This window comes from Taudactylus pleione, unplaced genomic scaffold (assembly GCF_031769625.1).
Source record: "Taudactylus pleione unplaced genomic scaffold, aTauple2 ptg000055l, whole genome shotgun sequence".
NCBI classification, from domain to species: Eukaryota; Metazoa; Chordata; class Amphibia; order Anura; family Myobatrachidae; genus Taudactylus; species Taudactylus pleione.
The window spans coordinates 6,905,866-6,915,823 of record NW_028284457.1 but is presented as its reverse complement, the minus strand read 5'-3'; the positions used below and the strand labels follow the sequence as shown (position 1 = coordinate 6,915,823).

At 44.4% G+C, this 9,958-nt stretch overlaps 1 non-coding gene across 1 annotated transcript; it reads right to left on the bottom strand.

Annotated features, from left to right (window-relative positions):
* Window positions 1-7,009: 7,009 nt before the first annotated feature.
* On the bottom strand, window positions 7,010-7,077 carry LOC148535164 (small nucleolar RNA SNORD36). Its single transcript, XR_015876100.1, has one exon. It is a non-coding gene; the product is annotated as a small nucleolar RNA SNORD36 (small nucleolar RNA).
* Window positions 7,078-9,958: the final 2,881 nt, after the last annotated feature.

Sequence of the window (9,958 nt, the reverse complement as noted above, 5' to 3'; positions counted from 1 at the left end):
ACTCCAAACAAAATCAAAAAAAAATTCTGTGTTTGTGAATTGTGTGCACAGTGGCTGCACGTGCATCAACAAAGGAGCAGCGCCAAGCGTGCGCCTGTGTCCCATAAGCAAAAGGCCGGCTGGCTTGTCCGTTAAAGGGTACTGTAACCCTCTAAGGGCACTCCAAACAAAATAAAAAAAAATATTTTTTTGTGTTTGTGAATTGTGTGCGCAGTAGCCGCACGTGCATCAACAAAGTAGTGCCAAGCGTGCGCCTGTGTCCCATAAATAAAGGGCCGGCTGGATTGACCGCTAAAGGGTTCTGTAACCCCCAAAGGGCACTCCAAACAAAATAAAAAATATATTTTTTTGTGTTTGTGAATTGTGTGCGCAGTAGCCGCACGTGCATCAACAAAGTAGTGCCAAGCGTGCGCCTGTGTCCCATAAATAAAGGGCCGGCTAGATTGACTGCTAAAGGGTGCTGTAACCCCCAAAGGGCACTCCAAGCAAAATAAAAAAAAAATTTCTGTGTTTGTGAATTGTGTGTACTGTGGCTGCACGTGCATCAACAAAGGAGCAGCGCCAAGCGTGCGCCTGTGTTCCATAAGTAAAGGGCCGGCTTGCTCATTTCTTAAAGGGTGGTGTAACCCACAAAGTGCACTAGTCTCCAACAAAAATAAAAAATTATTTTCTGTGTTTGTGTGCGCCTTAGCCGCACGTATATATCAATATAACATAAATGGAGGACCAAACTTTCTCCGATAAAAATAAAATAGGGAAATATCAAGAACCACTTCCTCCTAGTGCTGAAGCTGCTGCCACTAGTCATGACATAGACGATAACATGCCATCGTCGTCTGCCAAGGCCGATGCCCAATGTCATAGTAGAGGGCACATACAATCCCAAATGACAAACTTCAGGAAAATGACCTTGAAAAAAACATTTAAATCATATGAAGAGAAACGTAAACTTGCCAATATGCCATTTACGACACGGAGTGGCAAGGAATGGCTAAGGTCTTTCCCTATGTTCATGACTAGTGGTTCAGCTTCACATGACGATGGAAGCCCTCCTCCCACTAAAAAATCAAACGAGTTAAGCTGGCAAAAGCACAGCGAAGAAATGTGCGTTCTAAGAAGATATCACAAATCCCCAAGGAGAGTTCAAGTGTGGTGGTGGTTGCGATGCCTGACCTTCCCCGCACTGGACGGGAAGAGGTGGCTCTTTCCACCATTTGCACGCCCCCTGCAAGTGCTGAAAGGAGCACCCACAGTCCACTTCCTAATATGCAAATTGAAGATGTCAATGTTGAAGTACAACAGGATGAGGATACTGGTGTAGCTGGCGCTGAGGAGGAAGTTGGCGAGGAGGATTCTGATAGTGATGTGGTTTGTTTAAATCAGGCTCCGGGGGAGACAGATGTTGTCCGTGGGATGAAAAAGCCCATCACGGTCATGCCTGGGCAGAAGACCAAACATTCCACCTCTTTGGCAATATTTCTATCCAAATCCGGACAACAACTGTCTTGCCATATGTACCATATGTAAAGGTGAAATAAGTAGGGGTAGGGACGTTAACCACCTAGGAACATCCTCCCTTAAACGGCACCTGCAGCGCGTTCATAAAAAGTTACTGTCAAGTTCAGAAACTTTGGCTAAGACCGTAAGCAGTCCAGGGACACCTAAATCCCATTGTCCTGTTGTATCCAAGCGCCTGCAAACCACACTGTCAACTCCCTCCTCGTCAATTTCCTCCTTAGTCAGGATCGGAAGTAGTCCTGCAGGCCATGTCACTGGCATGACTGACTCTCCTATCCGGGATTCCTCCGGAGGATCCTGCATTGCTACGCCTCCTGCTGCCGCTGCTGCTGTTGCTGCTGATGGGAGTCGTTCATCATCCCAGAGAGGAAGTAGGAACACCACTACTTTTACTAAACAATTGACCCTCCAACAGTCCTTAGCGAGGAGGATGAAGTACGACAGCAGTCATACTGAAGCAAAACGTATAACTGAGGCCTTGACTGCTATGTTGGTGTTAGACGTGCGTCCGGTATCCGCCATTAGTGCAGTGGGATTTAGACAATTGATGGATGTAGTGTGTTCCCGGTTCCAAATCCCATCTAGATTCCACTTTACTAGGCAGGCGATACCGAGACTGTACAGAAACGTCAGAAAAAGTGCCCTCAGTGTCCTGAAAAATGCCATTGTACCCAATGTCCACTTAACCACGGACATGTGGACAAGTGGAACAGGGCAGACTAAGGACTATATGACTGTGACAGCCCACTGGGTAGATGTATCACCTTACGCAGCAACAGCAGCAGCATCACCAGTAGCAGCATCTCAGAAATGCCAGCTCGTTCCAAGGCAGGCTACGCTGTGTATCACCGGTTTCAGTAAGAGGCACACCGCCGACAACCTCTTAGAGAAACTGAGGGAAATCATCGCCCAGTGGCTTACCCCACTTAGACTCTCCTGGGGATTTGTGATATCTGACAACGCCACCAATATTGTGCGGGCATTACATCTGGGCAAATTCCAGCACGTCCCATGTTTTGCTCACACAATACACTTGGTGGTGCAAAATTTTCTGAAAAGCGACAGGGGCGTGCAGGAGACGCTTTGGGTGGGCCGAAAAATTTCTGCCCACTTTCGCCATTCAGTGACTGCGTGCCGAAGACTGGAGTGCCAGCAAACACTCTTGAACCTGCCCCGCCATCACCTGAAGCAAGAGGTTGTGACGCGGTGGAACTCAACCCTCTATATGCTTCAGAGGAGGGAGGAGCAGCAAAAGGCCATTCAAGCCTATACATCCACCTATGACATAGGCAAAGGAGGGGGAATGCATCTGACTCAAGCGCAGTGGAGAATGATTTCTGTGTTGTGCAAGGTTCTCCAGCCCTTCGAACTTGCCACACGTGAAGTCAGTTCAGACACTGCCAGCTTGAGTCAGGTCATTCCCCTCATCAGGCTTTTGCAGAAGCAGCTGGAGAAAGTGAAGGAGGAGCTAAGATGGAGCGATTCCGCTCGGCATGTGGGACTTGTGGATGAAGCCCTTCATTCGCTTTGCAAGGATTCCAGGGTGGTCAATCTGTTGAAATCAGACCACTACATTTTGGCCACCGTGCTCGATCCTAGGTTTAAAGCCTATGTGGTGTCTCTCTTTCTGGCTGACACAAGCCTGCAGAGGTGCAAAGACCTGCTGGTGAAATCACTGTCAGCTGAAGCAGAACGTGACACGTCAACAGCTCCTTCTTCATTTTCTCCAGCAACTGGGGCTGCCAGGAAAAAACTTAGGTATCCTAAGCAACCCGCTGGTGGTGATGCAGGGCAGGCAAGACCAAGTTTGGACATCTGGTCCGGACTGAAGGACCTGGCAACAATTTCTGACATGTCTACTGTCACTACATATGATACTGTCACCATTGACAGAATGGTGGAGGATTACATCGGTGACGGCATCCAAGTAGGCATGTCAGACAGTCCATACCTGTACTGGCAGGAAAAAGAGGCAATTTGGAGGCCCCTGTACAAACTGGCTCTATTTTACCTGAGTTGCCCCCCCTCCAGTGTGTACTCCGAAAGAGTGTTTAGTGCAGCCGGGAACCTTGTCAGCGAAAGGCGTAGGAGGTTGCTTCCACAAAATGTGGAGAAGATAATGTTCATAAAAATGAATTATCAACTCTTCCAGGGAGACCAGCCTCCAGAACGTACAGAGGGACCTGTGGTGGTGGATTCCAGTGGGGACGAGTTAATACTCTGTGAGGATGAGGATGTACACAACACTGAAGAGGGTGAGGAATCGGTGGATGAGGAGGATGAGGACGACATCTTGCCTCCGTAGAGCCAGTTTGTGCAGGGACAGATTAATTGCCAGCATGTTTTGAGGGGGCCCAAACGAACCAATCATTTCAGCCACAGTTGTGTGGCAGACCCTGGCGCTGAAATGATTGGTTTGTTAAAGTGTGCATGTCCTGTTTATACAACATAAGGGTGGGTGGGAGGGCCCAAGGACAATTCCATCTTGCACCTCTTTTTTTTCTTTGCATTATGTACAGTTTGGGGCCTAGTTTTTCAAACTGCCATCCTGTCTGCCACTGCAGTATCACTCCTAGATGGGTCACGTGTTTGTGCCGCCCACTCGTGTCGCTTAGCATAGTCATCCAGCTACCTCGGTGCAACCTTTTGGACATAAAAACACTATTGTGAGGTGTTCAGAATAGACTGGAAATGAGTGGAAATTAAGGTTATTGAGGTTAATAATAGCATAGGAACAGAAAAACCAACACATTCTGTGATTTTAGCTGTTTTTATGCTTTTTTTAAAAAAAATACAGATCCAAAACACAAAACTCAGAACCCAAAACATGGAAGGGTGGTTTTGGCAAAACCAATCCAGATCCAAAACACGAAGAAAGATCCAGATCCAAAACCAAAACACAAAACACGAAAGTGGCTGGTGCATACCCCTAGTATTAATACATTTATCCCATTATCCCTGCACCCACTGCCACCAGGGGTGCAAGGAAGTGTCCTTGGTTTTCAGCTGGTTGATTCTCGGGTGGGAGACCCTATTTTATTTTTGGGGTTATCACTTTCCGTGGAATGTCAGTACTGGGCTGACCAAATTGGGGCTGGAGAATGCTTTGGCAGGATGACCCCTCGCTGTGTGTCTCCCTGCTGTGGCATTGCCACCCTGACTAGTTCAGCCCGGTGCTGGTTATAGGAAGATAGGGGGAACCCCACGATGGATTTCCCCCCAATTTTCTTGTACCAAAAAAGGCTGAGTTCCAGTACTGGTTATGCTTTTGGGGGAACCTAACCTATAGTAGAGAAGCAATGCACAGATCACACTGACACCAGGATCCCGACAAGGTTAACATACCGACACTTGTTGGTCAGTATGCCACCCCTTCTCCCTACCCTAACCCTCCCTGTTTGGTGCCTAACCCTAACCTCCCCCTAGTGCCTGAACCTAAACTCCCCCTCCCCGCACCCTAAACCTAACCCTCCTCCCTTAGTGCCTAACCTTAACCCTCCCCTTAGTGCATAACCCTAACCCCTTAATCTAACCCTCCCCCAACCCCATTACTTACCTTCGGCATCCCAGCAGTGGGGATGTCGGGCCCCGGGATACTGACCCATGTTGGGATTCCAGTGCCGGTAATATAAGCATCAGCATCCTGACTGTTTTACACCACTGTTTGCCTTAAATAAATTTCTATGTTTGAAAATCAGGCAAAACTCTCACGGGAAAGAAATATCGGTCAGACACGATTCTTTGTAAATATACCCCTAAGTGTAACAGAGCACTTGCATGAGATCAGACATTTAGGGGTAAATGTAATAGAGTAGAACTTTCAAAATGGTTTGCTTTTGTTGCATGTAATAGAGTACGAGAAGGTGCAAATTTGCAAAAAACTCACATCAAGCCTTCTCGTATCATCCAAAATCACATCCAGATGTTTGCCCATGTCAAACATAGAACTTGCACAATGTAATAGGGTGTGAGTTTAAAACTCGCACAAAACACAAAATATGTGGGGGATAGCTCCGGCCTGGGGTACCCAGGAGAGAGGTCCCTTTATTGGGGCAGCTGCCTCCCCACAGATCCCCAGTCTAGGCTGACTAGTGAGGGTTGCATAATTGTTTGGCTGCAGGGTCCTGTGAAGTGTGTCCTCTGGCTGCAGCATTACATCCCCACTAGTTAGAGACAACTACTAATTTTGTCCCCATATCTCAATAACCAGGACTTGTTCACAGAGCCTGGCCTGGTTGATAAAAATATGGGGGACCCCTATATCTTTTTTCCCTCATAGTTTCACAAACAGGCCCAGCTCACACAGCACGTGTTGGTTTTGCTTTTGGAGGGGGAACCCCATGTAATTTTTTTTCAAATATTTAATACTTTCCCACACTTTTAACAAGAGATGTGTGCCGACCCCGTGTTTTGGTTTTGGATCTGGATCTCCCCTGGTTTTGGATCTGGATTGGTTTTGCCAAAACCTCACCTTCGTGTATTGTTTTCGTGTTTTGGTTTTAGTTTTGGATCTGGATTTTTTTCTTAAAAAATAACAAAAACAGCTAAAATCACATAAAATGGGCCTATTTTTGTTCCTACAGTATTAATAACCTCAATAACATTTATTTCCTCTCATTTACAGTCAATTTTGACCACATCACAGCTCACAATATTGATTTCTTTCATCTAGTTATAGGGCCAAAAGGTTGCATCCAGCTTGCTGGCTCAAAACTGATTGATATAATTATTAATAGAGCTGAGGACTGTGCAAAGATGATGGTTGGGATACCCTTGGGGATTAAATAATTGATAGTTGATAGTTGGTGCAGCCCCTGGCTGTAAAATTGATAATAAATTAATTAAAAAACACTGCCTTGATAAAGCAGCTATTGGCGAAACGCGCGTCGGCAAGCATGCTGCCGCCGGACTGTAGCACTATCATATGCTACACACGTTATTGACCAAATTATTATACATATTTATACCGGGTTCTAGGGGACTTTGTATGTTAATTAAGGAGTGATGCTGTAAACGGTTAGACTGCTTAATAGTACCGCCAGCTTGGGGAGAGCTGAAACTGTGACACAAGCATGTTAAGTCTACCCAGACTGTCTTGTTAAACTATTTTAGTGCACGCAACACTGTCAGCTTAGACTGTTTGCTACAACGTTGCTACATTTAAGTGCACATAACATTGAATTGTAAGGGGACGCATAGTGTTAATAAGAATCAAGTTACTGGCAACATAATTCTAATACTATCAATATACTATCACTGACCTGAGGATTTGGGATTGTGAGAGACGAGTATATTAAAGCAGACTCATTTGCCAACATAAGGCTACTATATTATAGGATAAGCTATTTAAAACCCTATGAGAGCCACTATGGAATAATTATGAAATTAACTGCCGGTCATATCTCACATCATTTATTAAGCGGTCTAGGAATGCCATATATTCAAAGTGTAATATATGTGTAATCCAGTTGCTGACAAGCTCTGGATGTGAACAGCTTGAATACACTGATAAAAAGAAAACGGTCAAATTCAGCAAAAGAAAATCTAACATCATTGCTGAATTGAAAATTCTTCCCCCTACTTGTGATTAATTTTATGTGCAATGAAATATTGATATCATTTGATATGTTCAGTACATTACAAGTCATCCCATTTTAATACCGGATATACATTATATTTAACAACGTGTAGCAGTCCGCCGTCAGGTGGAATTTGAATCACTTTCTTTCATTTTTCTACATATGTATACACACTCTAACTGTATCTATTTATCTTAATATTATTTCGCCTTATTCTTTGGACCTAACGACCATTATTTTAATAATATCCAATAAAAGTCATGTTTTAATAAAATTCAGAGAAACATTTGTAACTGAAGATATGTAGACCCCATCAGTGCACTGTGAAAATCCTATCTTTTCTTTTGTTTTCTTCAATCTATGTTGATTTTAGGATTCTAAGGTAGCACCTTCATATTTATACAAGCACTATAATAATATAAATGAAGTTGATGGGCCTGGAATAATAAGAAATATATTTGATTTCTCTTGATATAACATATCTATATATTTATTGGTGCGAGATCACTTTTCTGTTGGTTTCTAATTAAAAAACAATTCATTGGGTGCAGCCCCTGGCTGAATAATTAATAAAAATAAATTAATTGGTGCAGCCCCTGGCTGTTAAATTGATAATACATTAAAAACAATTCATTGGGTGCAGCCCCTGGCTGTAAAATTGATAATAAATTAATTATAAAACAATTCATTGGGTGCAGCCCCTGGCCGAATAATTAATAAAAAGCAATTCATTGGTACAGCCTCTGGCTGTAAAATTGATAATAAATGAATTTAAAAATAAATCATTGGTTCCTAAACCAACCATAATATTAATTTAAAATGTCAGACAGCAATACCCCAACCAGCACATAATGGAAAGGAAAAAGGTCCAAGATGGAATAGTCCTTGGGCCCTCCCATGCACCCTTATGTTGTATACGAAATAGGACAGTTTAACAAACCAATCATTTCAGCAACAAGGACTGCCAATTGTGGCTGAAATTATTGGTTTGTTTGGACCCCCATAAAACAAGCTGCCAATGTGCATTCGACATGGAGATGAAAATGATCCCATACACAAACTGGCTTTACATTACTAGTTGTCGTCGTCCTTGTCCTCGTCATCCCCATCAGTGTGTATATCCTCTTCTTCACACAATATTAATTCGTCCCCGTTGGAATCCACCATAGCCACCTCTGTAATTTTTTCATGTAATTGTTGGTAGAGGTCCTCCTCGTGGAATTTGTAATTCACTTTAATGAACATCATCTTTTCCACATTTTGAGGAAGTAACCTCCTACGCCGATCACTGACAAGGTTGCCAGCTGCACTGAAAACTCTTTCAGAGTACACACTGGAGAGTGGGCAACTTAAGTAATGCAAAGCCAGTTTGTGTATGGGACTCCAAATTGCCTCTTTTTCCTGCCAGTACTGAAAGGGACTGTCTGACATGCCTATTAGGATGTTATCTCTGAAATAGTCCTCCACCATTCTGTGAGTGGAGACCGTATCACACATAGTCACGGTAGAAGACATGTCACTAGTAGACAGTTCTATCAAGCACGACCAGATGTCATTTTTTGGTGAACGATCTGCATGACCAGCAGACAATCTGTAAGGAAAATTGAGTCTTTTTCTGGCAGCTGCAGAAACTGAAGGAGGAGATGATGGCATTTCACGTGCGGCTGCAGCTGACAATTTTTTTACCAACATCTCTTTGCACAGTTTTAGATTTTTGTCTGTTGGAAAAAAACTCACAAGGTAGGACTTAAACCTAGGATACAAAATGGTCGCCAAAATATATTTTTCAGATTTCAATAGATTGACAACTCTTGGATCCTGGTGAAGTGAATCAAGGGCTTGATCCACCAGTCCGACATACTTTGCGCAATCGCTCCATTTCACCTCCTCCTTCAGTTTCTCCAGCTGTTTTTGCAAAAGTCTGATGAGGGGAATGACCTGACTCAAGCTGGCATTGTCTGAACTAAGGGCCTGATTCAGAGCCACTCGTGAGCGGCCACTCGTTCGCTCTGAGCGATGTTCGCACAACTGCGCATGCGTATGGGTCGTAATACACATGCGCCAACCAGTCATTGCGGTCGGAAATTGTGTGCTCGCAAAATAGCGAATGCCTGCTAATTTGAGTGACAGAATGAGGCGTTTGTGGGTGGTAACAGGGGAAGGTGCTTACAAACGGGGAGTGGAGATCCGAACACAGGCGTGCCAAAAGGTCAAAACGGGCATTTTAAGGGTGTGCATAATTAACATAGCAGCGTCATCGACCACGTCACTTGGTTGTCTTTTAGCCTGAACTGCTCGCATGATTGCAGTAGGAAAATGCTACCACAAGCACTGCGAGCAGTTCATACGCCTTTCGATGTACTCGATTAATCTAATAAATAGCGGAGATGACGTATGATGCGAGCGGCCAGGGGGCGTTTTTTAAAAAATAGCGAGCGCATGTTTCGTTCGCTCGTTCAAACATATAGGCGTCAACAGACCGCAAAGAGCGAGCGCTCTATTTAAATATCCGGCCCCTTTTTCTGAACGAGCGAGCGCAAATAGCGTCCGGCTCTGAATCAGGCCCTAAGTTCACGTGTGGCAAGTTCAAAGGGTTTGAGAACCTTGCACAACACAGAAATTATTCTCCGCTGCGCTTGAGTAATGTGCATTCCCCCTCCACGGCCTATGTCATAGTCCGTTGTCTAGGCCTGGATGGCCTTTTGCTGTTCCTCCATCCGCTGAAGCATATAGAGGGTAGAATTCCACCGAGTTACTACCTTTTGCTTCAGCTGATGGAAGGGCAAATTTAACAGTACCTGCTGGTCATGCAATCTTTGACAAGCGGTCGCCAAATTTCTAAATTGTCTGGATATTTTGCG